Genomic DNA, 12,500 nt, shown 5'->3' on the forward strand with positions numbered 1-12,500 from the left:
TTTTCCCAGGTTCCGCAGGTCAAATGCACAGGTGCAATTCATTATTGTTAATTGTGGCACGTTTACTAACATGCCAAGTTTAGCTGCACTTGAACAACCATTCCGGCTGCCATATCCAGCCCAAGAAACCGTAGAAATGGGGAAAAAAATAAAATGTATCTTAAAATAAATGTATCATGACTGTTGCTAAGGTATGGCAACATGACTGGTGTCTTGCACGTGCCCGAAGGTGCACGTGCAAGACACCAGTCATGTTGCCATACCTTAGCTTAATCTGAACTGACGCCACTGACTGCCTGTGTGCCAAAGACAAATTTCCATTTTATGCCAAATTTGAAGGACAATATTAAACATTTTCTTATCTTATCTTATAATTAAGGCTGGGACTTTAACTGATTAATTGCGATTAATTAACTACAGCAAATTAACGCGATCAAAAAAATTAACGCATTTTAATCGCACTTAGTTTTTGCACCACAGAACCTTCAGTTTCGGGCATACCGATCATAGCGATGCGCCAACCAAGAAGAGACAACAAACGCAAATTTAGATTTAAAAAAACTCATTCGTTTATTCACTCGTATAACAAAATGTATTTTACTTGAAAAAAATGCTTCTCAGGTCAAATATCGATGTGCGATTAAAATGCGATTAATTGCGATTAATTAATCACAGAGCCTGTAATTAATTAGATTAAACATTTTAATTGCATCCCAGCCCTACTTATAATGAAATCACAATCAGTCATAAAAATCACATTCGTGTGTGCGTGCATAATGTCTGCACACATGTTTGGAAGCTCTAAGTCGTCCGTGCGGCTGGAGAACCGGTACAATAGTTTTAAATCCTGACCTCGGGGCTTCGTCCTCACACTGGAGTCAGCTGTCTCTATCTGTTGACGAATGAGGTGATACTATGCAGCCACGGCCCAAGGAATGAACAGTCACAATGAGCTCAAACTACTTCACCACTTCAACCCTATCGTGTCCCCGTTCAGGAGGACCCAGCATAATAGGCGAAGAAAACAGCCCATCTACAAGCTCACAGCTTGTAGAAGTTCTGAAGCTGCCAAATTCATTCAGTGTAGAGAGGGGGGCTCTTGTAACCATATGACACCCAGGGGTCCCCGGTCTACGAAGTATAAAGGGAGAGAGATAAACATGAATAGACTAGAACGGCGAGCTCCTCGGAGCACAGGGCTGGGTGGCATTCCTTCCTGGGATTAGTGGGAATGTGTGGGCCGAATTTCACGGAAATCGGACGCTGCGTTCATGAGTTGAGGCATTTTGTTCAAAACCTGTTCAAAATGGACACACAGGAGAGTAAAAGAGAGAGCCTGCTAAAGAAACGAGAATTGAGTTTGTGTCTGTCAACAACAACAAATACAACAACAACAAAAACTGTTCTGAACTTATGAATGTCTGTAACAAAAGGACAGGAAAACAGTTATAACCAACCATGGGATTCCCAAGTATTTCAGCTCGAGACCCACATGTAGCATTTGGTGTCTTCCCTTACAAAAATACAGTTATGAAATGATCTGCGGTCACTTTGACGCCTGCTCTGGCTTTTGTGCGCCCCAGGTGGTGCAACCCAGACAGTTCTTTTTTTTTTTTTCAGTTGCTTGATTCAATATTTGGATATTTTGATATTCATTTGATCAGAAATGCCCCCCTCCGTTGTAACCATGTTAGACTAATTGAAAACACATGTCCTTGGTTCTGGAGACTGATATTGGGCCTTCTGACTTTATAAAAACAATTTATGAACAAAAAGAATAATACAAAAAAAAAAAAGGTTCTCAACCTTTTCAGGGCGCGAACCCCAAAAAGAATCAATCATATTTGAACTAGGGACCCCCCACGGCCCTGACAAGCACTTGGAATTGTGATATTATATTTAGTTTGACTTGACTCGGCTCCACAGATAAATATTAGACGGTCTACAGTAGCCTACATGCAAGCTCACAACGCCTTGCTTTCCAAGAAAAGAGGCCCTTTATGCCTCTTTCTCTTTGACAATTTGGCCAATGTGTTTGACCCTGGTTAGGGTTAAAATGCGTCTGCGACCCATTCACAATCGGTTCCACAAATTCCCAGGGATATCCACAAACAAAGACTCAAACAGTGACCGCTCCCCACAAGTTAAACCCTGGGTAGATATATCTCACTGTCCTCCTCCTCTCTCTCTCTCTCTCTGCAGACCTACAGCGAAGAGAGGAGGAGAGAGTGAGGCAAAATGATGTAGTAATAATAATATCACAAGGAGGCGATAAGAAAGACGACTGTGAATTAATAAACACTTCGACGGGGCGACGCTTTCATCTGTCAAAGCAGGGAAGGAAACTCGATGCTTTGGTCCAAAACAACAGCTGTGTCTAGTCGTATGGGTGACGTCAGGCTGCACATGGGAGATAGCATGTACTCAAATGATAATAATGTGGACCTACTCCTCCTGCGAGGGAAATTCAGTTTTCAGCTCAACCCAGCCAATCGCAGGCCTCAAGGGTCGGGGACACACATCCACACATTGCATGGCCTGGCCTGGAATCCTACCTGGGACAACCAGAGGCTCTCGAGTGCCACCTTTGTTCCTGCTACCACCAGCCCCTCCCTGCCAGCCTGCCTGCCTGCCTGCCTGCCTGTGTGTGTGCGTGTCTGTCGTTCGTCACACATCTGCCATCCAGCTGTGCTCTGATGAAAGCAGATAGGTGTGTCAAATAAAACAAGATTTTAGTCCAATGAAAGAATTTGTTGAATTTAAGGGTTAGGGGTGATAACCTAATCTGCAGTGAAATAGATACATGATGGCATTTACAATCTGATCCATGCGCAGCCCTGCACCAATAAAAGTCACTGGATTGGTTTAAAGATGAGGCCTCGGGAGTTTTCAACATCTAAAAAAAAAAAAAAAAAAAAAAAAACACTGGTGTCTACATGACAAACACCGGTGTCTACTGTCTATAGCCTATATTGAACAGAAAGAGACATATAAAGTGGCACAGGCAGCTGGGGCATTAAGACCACTGTGGCCTAAAGTCATGCCATTGGTTCGAGGGGCAATTAACACATGGCCTTCATGGCCTCCCTGAAATTCCTGCCCTGGTGGGATCACTCTCCGTCTCCGTCTGTTGTGTTGGACGACTTAACCCTGGTGAAGTACCAGGCTTGTATTTTGTGTTATTAATCATTCATTTGCTGTTCACATTCGATGTGGGGAAAATAATCTTCCCTTTGTATTTTGATAAAGGTGTAAGAAATAAATATGCTGTGTTTTATTATCACTTTGTACCGTCTCATAAAATGGACTATAGGATAAACTGAACAGGACAACCCATTTGAGAACCACTGAATTAGGCCATAAAGATACACAGAAAAATAAATAGTATGTTGAAACATGGAGATACAAGATTTCTGCCCGACAACAAGGGTATTATGTGACAGCATTGGAACACAGGCCCTGGTCAGAGAAGGTCAGGAATTTGGCCGTTTTCGGGGCTTTAATCGGATTATTCTATTGGCTAATATATGAAAGCCATTAGCCAACAATCACACCGAGTCTGAGAAAGGTTATAGTTGGTGTTATTAAAAACCAAGGCCATTTGTGACTATCTGGGAACAGCTTATATGCAATAATGTGTTATTTTTAAATGCCTAATGTTTTCTTTAAATGATTAACAGAGCACTTTAGACATTTTGTATAGAATAGAATACCTAGCTTAAGATGACTCAGTGTTGAAGACAGGGTTAAACAACTAAAAATGGGATTGACTTTCAACATAGCCAATGCAAATCTGCCCTCAATCCCCTCAGTACCCGCTTATCTGACCAAACATCTCCAAAAGGTTAGCGACACCCACAGCCACAACACCAGAGGGAGTGCACACAACAATCTGATAACACAACCCAATAAGACAAATATGTGTAAATTCACTGCCACCCAGGTGTGGAATTCCTTGACTGCTTCCCTTTAAACATGTAGCTCAATGGCCTCCTTCAAAACCGCCCTGAAAACTCATCTTTCCGGAGGCCAGAGGCGGAGGTAGTTATCATTTCTCCCATAGACAGGGACCACCCCCCCCCCCCCCCCTCACAAACACCCACACACACACACACACACACACGCTCTTATCTTAGACCACCCCCTTGTTTCCCCTACCTTGTACAATACATATAGCGTTTTTATAACTGCGATGATTTTTGAATGTTTTCTTTTTCTTTTCTTTTTTTGCTTGCTATTTTTTTATGTCCATTAATTGAATACCATGGACTTCTGACATAAAAAAAAAGACCGTAAAAGGACTTATTTGGGATGCTCCTTTTAGGCAGGGTGTTTAACTGTACTTGTACTGTACTACATCTTTTATTGTATTCGACGAATTGACTATTCTTGTACTGTTCTCCATTTTTGTCTAATAAAATACTCAATCAATACAGACATGATACAGACATGGTTCAGGCATACTAATAGCCTACATGCAGAGAGAGTTTATTCTCAGGCAGCTTTAGTCTCAGCGACAGGCCGTGACGGACCCATCGAACGCTCCATTTGACACAGTCATAATATTTGGAACAGAAGGAATCGTCTAAATCAGTTAATCTCAAACATTTTTAGGCTCAGTAATAAATAACGTTTTTCATCCACGGCGCCCATGAATTGCATTACTTTATGGCACTTTACAATACATTTGTGTCATATAGTATGTAAATATGTTCATCAAGATACAGTACAGTAGGCGAATGTTCCTACCATAGGAGACGCGTGTGCATGAATTAGAAAGCGCGGCCTGTGATTGGCTGGAGCGGAGTTCTGGAGCGCTCGGCTGTGGTCACTTGGACTGCGCGGGCGGGTGTGAATGCGTTTATCGTGGACAGGGCGTTTATCGTGGGCTTGCCCAGGCCTTACGGCCTGGGCATAAATATAACGATTGCATTCACCACGGCTTCGTAACTCGCGCGGCGCTCCGCCGGCCGCGCGGCCCTGGCCCGCTCTTCGCGGCCACTCGCGCCTGCGGCGCTCGGGGGCGAAGAGCAGGACCAAGGTCCGCTGGCCTTCGCGCCGCTTGCAATGTCGTGGACAATAAAACGAGCGCTCCTTCAAACGGCGTCTCCTACGGTAGGATTAATAGCGTACAGTAGGCCTACATCACGAGGAAAACTTGGGAGAATGTCCGTTCCCATTATAGGACAGATTGAAACCAACTTTATCCTTGACGTTTAAACACTTGAACCCCTATTTGGGCGGAACACTCTGCCAAAATAGCAGCTCACAACGCCACACAACTTGACTCGATGTGAGCTTGTAGATCGGCTATTTTTGGGGAAGAGATTTGGTGTAGATTGAAAAAAGAGCGCAAAAAAACAACAACTAGACTCCGTTTTACTAAGAGATTGATAGAGGGTCTAAGTGGTTAAACTGAAGTGATATTGGTTTAGTTTCAATCATAGTCTTTTGAATAAAATTCCATTTAGTTTTAGTCATATTTTTACATTTTGATTTTTTTAACTGTGTGTTGTGTTGTATCCTACCTGCCAGTAAGGAGCCCCCACCGGGAGGACATATAGAGCCCTGCTGACAGGTACCGCCCCCCCCCCCCCCCCCAGCCTGTAGGAATACCTGCAGTGACAATTATCACCCTCTCCCGCCACCGAACAATTGTGTTCATATCAGACGCCCGACAAAGCTGGATGCTTTTATACTGAGATGCGACGCGATACAACTAGAAGGGTGCAATTCTGGGAAATTGCAAGTGTGGTTGCAGTGACACGAGTCACAAGGAATCCACTAGGAGGAACTGAATTCCGTATTACCATTTATATTATATACTTTGATGACATGTGAAACATGACAACAGTGACAACAGTGTGTGAAGCACTTTTACGTGCAAAAGGTTAACAAAAAGCAGGTTCACTTTGCTGGCAAAAGAATCTCGGACAGAGAACAATATTGTGTTGCCTATAGCAACCACACTAACAAACTAGAAGCAGTGCTCTTCCGAGCACAGGTCTCCACCAGGTATTAATTATTGTGGCCTCCTGGTGGCGCTACATGTGAAAAGGGTGCTATGTCTTCTTTGGCCTTTAACGGTGACGATCACATGACTGTTGATCGAGATACTGCCAATTTCATTACAATTGCACGCTGTGTTCATGATTTGAGGCATTTTGTTCGAAACTAATCAATCCTGCAAAGTTTGGAGGTCAATCTTAGCCAATCAGGATGGAATATTTAATATGGGACAGATCCGTCTTGATCATATGACTGTAGAGATACTGTGTACTGATTTTTGTTAATTTGGGGTAAATTTTGAAGGATCCAAAAATGTGTCTTACATGAGTCGCCGTGATTTTTGGACAAAATAGGAGTACTGTCAAAAAATGTGTTTGACAAAAACAGCCTCATGGTGGCGCTATAAAAGGCTGATGTGAAAATTGCAGGGAAAGGGTTTTTCCTTGGCCTCTAGGGAGTGCGCTTACAAAGTTTGCAACTGATCGGTGGAGTTATAGGTAAAACCACAAATCGGCCTGTTATAGCGCCACCATGAGGCTGATTTCAAAAATTTGAAGTGGCATTTCTTCCTCGGCCTAGTGGGAACATGTGTGCACGATTTCATGATAATTGCACTTTGCGTTTGGGATTTGAGGCATTTTGTTCAAAACGGCTCAATCCTACAAACTTTGGAAGCCAATCTTAGCCAATCAGGATGGAATATGCAAAATCGGACAGATCCAAGTTGATCACCTGACTGTCAAGATACTGCCTACCGATTTGTGTTTTGCAAACATCGGCCTCATGGTGGTGCTAGAACAGGCCCATTTGAAAGATGTGGGGCAGAGGTTCTGAATTGGCATCCAGGGAGAGTGTGTGCTCATTTTGGCAGCGACCGGGCCAACTGCGACTGAGATTAGGTGGTAACAAACTGCGAGGACGCACGCACGCACAGACGGACGCACGGACGGACGGACGGACGGATGGACGGACGGGAAAACATACTCTCCCCCATGCCTTCGGCAAGTGGAGACAATAAAACGCATGACATGATTAGCTTTGCTACAAAATGACGTCATCAACCCAATGACATTACGATGTGGTCATCACAACCATGTCACTGTTCTCTTAAAATAAACTAGACCTCTTGACTTCCCATTTGTGTTCATTGTCAACATCAGTGCTGTGAGAAATGCTTCACTGGACCTCACGTCTCCACAGAGCGCCGTGGCCACCCATTGCAGCTGTGGCAGTGAGGAACAAGCTGTACGCCTTCGTAGAAGATGTAAACGCGAACTACCGTGATCAGATGGATGTGCTCGTCTTCAACCCAGTGTCTTTGCTCTGGAGGAAGGTGACCCCGGTGACACCTGGGGGAGGAGAGAGCCACCTTGAGTTTCCTCCCGCCGCCAAAGGCACACAGCTGTGCTGATAGAAGATATCGTCTACATCTGGGGAGGGAGAGCTAAACTAGGTAACTACAACGTGCTTTATGCATTTGATGTCGACACCCACACATGGTTCAAACCCAGGGTTTCTGGGACTGTTCCAAAGGGGAGGATCTTCCACTCAGCCTGTGTCTTGGGGAAGGTCATGTTTATCTATGGAGGATTATCCAAGCTGGTTACACGCATTAATGATGACCTCTACAAGTTGGATACGACCACAATGTTCTGGGCTTTAATTAACACCAGGGGACCTCCACCACCTGCTTCATACTGTCACTCTGCCACCATCATTGGGACAAAGATGTTTGTATTTGGGGGCCTATGGAATAATACAACAACCATCAGAGTGTTTGACACAGTGTCCAATTGCTGGCTGAACATGCCTACTACACAGCTTCATCCAGAAGGACGCTACGGTCATTCAGCCTTTACCTATAATGGAGAGCTGTACATATTTGGTGAAGGGAACTCTCTCAATGATCTGTGGAAATTCAATCCAGAGACCTGTTTCTGGAAGGAGATGACGCCTAAGGGGAAAGGCCCATTGATCATGAAAGATGGCTGCTGTTGCATGATGGGAGATCGTATCATCTTCTTTGGAGGATACAGATCAGAACAGTTTATCCTAGACTTGAGTCCTAGTCTGAAGACATTATGTAAGATAGCAGTTATTCAGTACGGTCTTGATCAGTCTGAACTCCCACATGACATCAGGTGGGAACTGGCAGCCATGACTACCAACAGCAACTGAAAACATATAGCCCTCTAAATGTATTGGATTGGATAAGGTGGCACCATTTATTACTTGCGCAAGCAGAGTGCTTTGTTCAGTGAATCTGTGCATCCTGAGTGTCTGTGTTTATGCCCTCCAATGGGAAAACCCTTGATAAAAACTGTGTTTATGTCATCCAATGGGCAACCCCTTGATAAAAACTGTGTTTATGTCATCCAATGGGAAACCCCTTGGAAAAAAAGTCTGTATCTCTTAGCAGAGGGACAGCGAATACAATTCCCAGCACCGGCGGCTGCCGCGACGCTGCCGCGGCAGGTGCCGGACCGTTACCTAACCCTATCCTTAAACCTAACCCTAACCCCTAACCAACGTTGTAGCAGCCGTCGGTCCTACCTGCCGGTCCGTGCGTTGGCTGCCGGTCAAACCTGCTGGTCCGTGTGGCACCTGCCGGTCCGTGCGGCGGCTGCGGTCCTCTGTGCGGCGGCTGCCGGTCCTGTTCTGTGCCTGCCGCGGCAATTCCGCGGAAGGTGCCGCTGCCGGTGATTGTATTCGCTCCTTCCGTCTTAGCAAGCAGACGAGTCCTGATGAAGCCGGTCGATTAGCCCAAGTGCGTGCCACCAAAACTGGAAGAAAGTCTGACAAATTAGTGTGGTTGCCCTGTTCGGGCAAGGGTTAGTCGAGATATGGAATATTTAGTGAAAAGAATAAACAGTAAGCGTACGGGAGGGGGCGCTTTTCGATTACGTCGATCTCTGGTTCCTTTCACACTGTGATTCCACTCTTTTAACACAAGATGGGGCTGATCGTAGGAAATGCAATCATAAAAAAGAAAAAAACAGACATGAATCTCGTGTTTGGCATTGGGCCTGGCGTCTCTGGCAATGAAAGAGTTAAAGAACCCTTTAAGAATCATCCGCTCTGTGCGCACACCCCTGGCAGTGAACCCTGAGCTGTCTCAGACCTCCCACAGTGACGTTATGTCAACACAGACATTACAACACATACTGACATGCGTGGGTTTTTTGCTTGTTTATGCCTGAGCTGCACACTGTTCTGTTTTTTTCGTTGCATCATCCATCAGAGGACATATTACAGTTACAGTGTGAGAGTCTGAAACTACACTGTAAAAACAGAGTTTTGTTATTAGCTCTGAGTGCGTAGGCTACTAACCAAATGGACCCCTAAAGCAGGGGTTCCCAAACTTTTGGGACTCAATAAGGCACCCCTACATTATATTAATAATTTTCACTCCCAGCAACTTATATTTAAAGCATATTTTAGTGATCATGTTGCAAGGAAAACGTTGAGATAATAGACCTTTTGGTTACAACTGACTGAAAATAACGTTGTATTTCAAGTTTAAAATGATACTAAATATTATATTTTTAAGTGACCAAATAAATTCCAACTATTATCAAATTATCTCACGGCACCCCTGGGCTGCTGTCACGGCACCCCAGGGTGCCCCGTCACCCACTTTGAAAACCCCTGCCCTAAAGGACCTCACAATGCATCGCAATACCGTATTTTCAAAAGATCTGTATATAGCCTACATTTGAAAACTTGTGAAATAGGACATTCTGTATAATGACTAGCAGAGGTGTAAAACGTACTCACATTTTGTACTTAAGTAAAAGTATCAATACTGCACTGTAGATGTACTCCATTAGGGTGCCCTCAGACCAAAATACCCATGAGAGTGGAATCCGCGTTCCGCCAATGCATTTCAATTAAAGTGAAGCGGTTTCATGCCAGCAGAGGATTTCTGCAAAAAACGCTCCCTTCTCATTGAAATGCATTGGCGGAACGCGGATTCCACTCTCATAGGTATTTTGGTCTGAGGGCACCCTTACAAGTAAATGTCCAGAATTCAAAATGTACTTGAGTAAAAGTATGAAATTATTGGCATCAAAATGTACTTAAAGTTCCAAAAGTAAAAGTATTAAATGTCTGAAAATAGCAGATCTACAAGCTTTGTAGATCGGCTATTTTCAAGTAGCCAAGGTATAAAATAGGGCTAAAGTGGGTTAATGTGTGTTTTATAATATTATAATTTACACCTGCAAAGTAACTAATAACTAAAGTTTTCAAATAAACGTAGTGGAGTAAAAGTTCAATATTTGGATCCAAGATGTATAGTGGAGTAGAAGTAAATGTATTGGAAATTGGAATTACTCAAGTAAAGTACAAATAACTCAAAAGTGTACTTAAGTACAGTACTTAAGTAAATGTACTTAGTTACTTTACACCACTGATGACTAGCCTGCTTTCTACTTTAAGTACATTTTGATACCAACACGTTTGTACTTTTTAATCAAGTCAATGCACTCCTCATGCATTGGAAGGAAGCATGTCTCAGTTGCAGGGCTCTCCCATGCAGGTTGGCAGAGGGAGAGCAGCGCCCAGGATTACAGCTCAGGGCAATTGGCAGCTGGCACTGGGTGAAAAATGAGTTACAAAATGTACTTCTATCGTTAATTCCAGACTTTAACGGTCACACCAAAGTATGGTTGCCAGCTGATTCTGCCAATGCATTTCAATGGGATTGGAGTGGATTTTGGGAGAAATCCGCAAATGGCAAATTTCTCAAAAAAATCTGCTCCATTCCCATTGAAATGCATTGTCAGAATCCACTTATCAGCTGGCAACCATACTTTGATGTGACCGTGCCCTAACAGAGTATTTCTACATTGCAGTATTGATACTTTTACGAAGGGGCACTCCACCACTTTTCAACCTATCTTCATATAATAGGTCCTCACTAATGTTCATGATAAAATATCACAATTTTTTTCTACTCAGTTTGGGTCTCATAGGAGAGCTGTGGGTGGGTCAAATCCTTCCTACCGGTGACATCATCAATGGGAAATGCAAGCTAATAGAAACTGCAGGCTTTCTATTCCTGAAAAAGTTGCAATGTTAAAGGAGCTATAGTCAACTTTTTCATTGTAGGTTTACATCCTAGTCTACAGACTAGGATGTAAACAAAGTACGGGCCCTGTAAATGTAAACAAAGGGCCAAAATGATTATTTTATCATTATTTTACGCTTTTTGTGGTAATTTTTTAATTGAAACACATATATGAAGCTTATTTTTTTATAAAATATTTTCGAAACATTATTTTTATTTTAGCATCCGTTTTTCAAGAAAAAGTTGACTATAGCTCCTTTAAAGTGGAAGCCATTGTTCTTTTTTCAAAAATATATATATATATTTTTTTGTCAAACGATGATGTCACCGGTAGGAAGGATTTGACAGCTCTCCTATGAGACCCAGACTGAATAGAAAAAAATTGTGCTATTTTATTATGAACATTAGTGAGGGCCTATTATATGAAGACAGGTTGAAAAGTGGTGAACTACTCCTTTAAGTAACACATATATCCTTTCCAGCACTGATCAAATCTAAAATGACGTTTTCCCGGATTGAATGGGTGAAGGGTGTACAACTATGAATGTAAAAAAGAAGAAAACTCTGTATTTCAGAGTGGACTCGGGAATCTCAGAGGAGAGGTCACAGAGGTCACAGAGGTCACAGGAAGCAGGGTCTGTGTGTCCAGACTGTGTTTGTTGTTACCATGGCGACAGCCTCCCCCACCCCGCTGCTGACCCCATGGGTTATGTGACTGTCTGTCTGTCTGTCTGTCTGTCTGTCTGTCTGTCTGTCTGTCTGTCTGTCTGTCTGTCTGTCTCTCAGGGGCGTCAATTGGGTATGGCAGGGGTATGCAGCTGCCATACCCTGGGTCCAGGGGGTAAAATAAAAGTTTAAATAAAAATCCATGAATGTCTCTTTGTCTATCTGTTCTGGTTATTATGTTGTTAAATTACAGTAAAATAACTACAAATGCAAAATGTAACAAAATGGTCACTTTAACAAGGTATTATAATTAGCCTATATTGTCCACATTTGTATTCTCCCCATCTTGACAACATGGTATATTCCCAGGTTTCCCAGGTCAGCTGCACAGGTGCGCATTATTGCTAATTGTGGCGCGTCTACTAACATGTTTAGCTGCACTTCCAGGCTGCCATATCCAGCCCAAGAAACCGTAGAAGAGGCGCGTGTGCAAGACACCAGTCATGTTGCCATACCTTAGCTTTTTCTGAACTGACGCCACTGCTCGCTCTCTCTCTCTTTCTCTCTCTCTCTCTCTCTCTCTCTCTCTCTCTCTCTCTCTCTCTCTCTCTCTCTCTCATATCTCAGGGTCCACCCTCCAGGGTCACCTGTGAGCCCACAGTGCTACAGTAGGCCATAAATCTGACACGAGACTGACGTACGACCTCAAGGTTTCCAGGCTGAACTCTGAAGACTGAAATCCACCGCCGTTCAT

Source organism: Nannobrachium achirus (assembly GCF_963921795.1).
Source record: "Nannobrachium achirus genome assembly, chromosome: 16".
NCBI lineage: Eukaryota > Metazoa > Chordata > Actinopteri > Myctophiformes > Myctophidae > Nannobrachium > Nannobrachium achirus.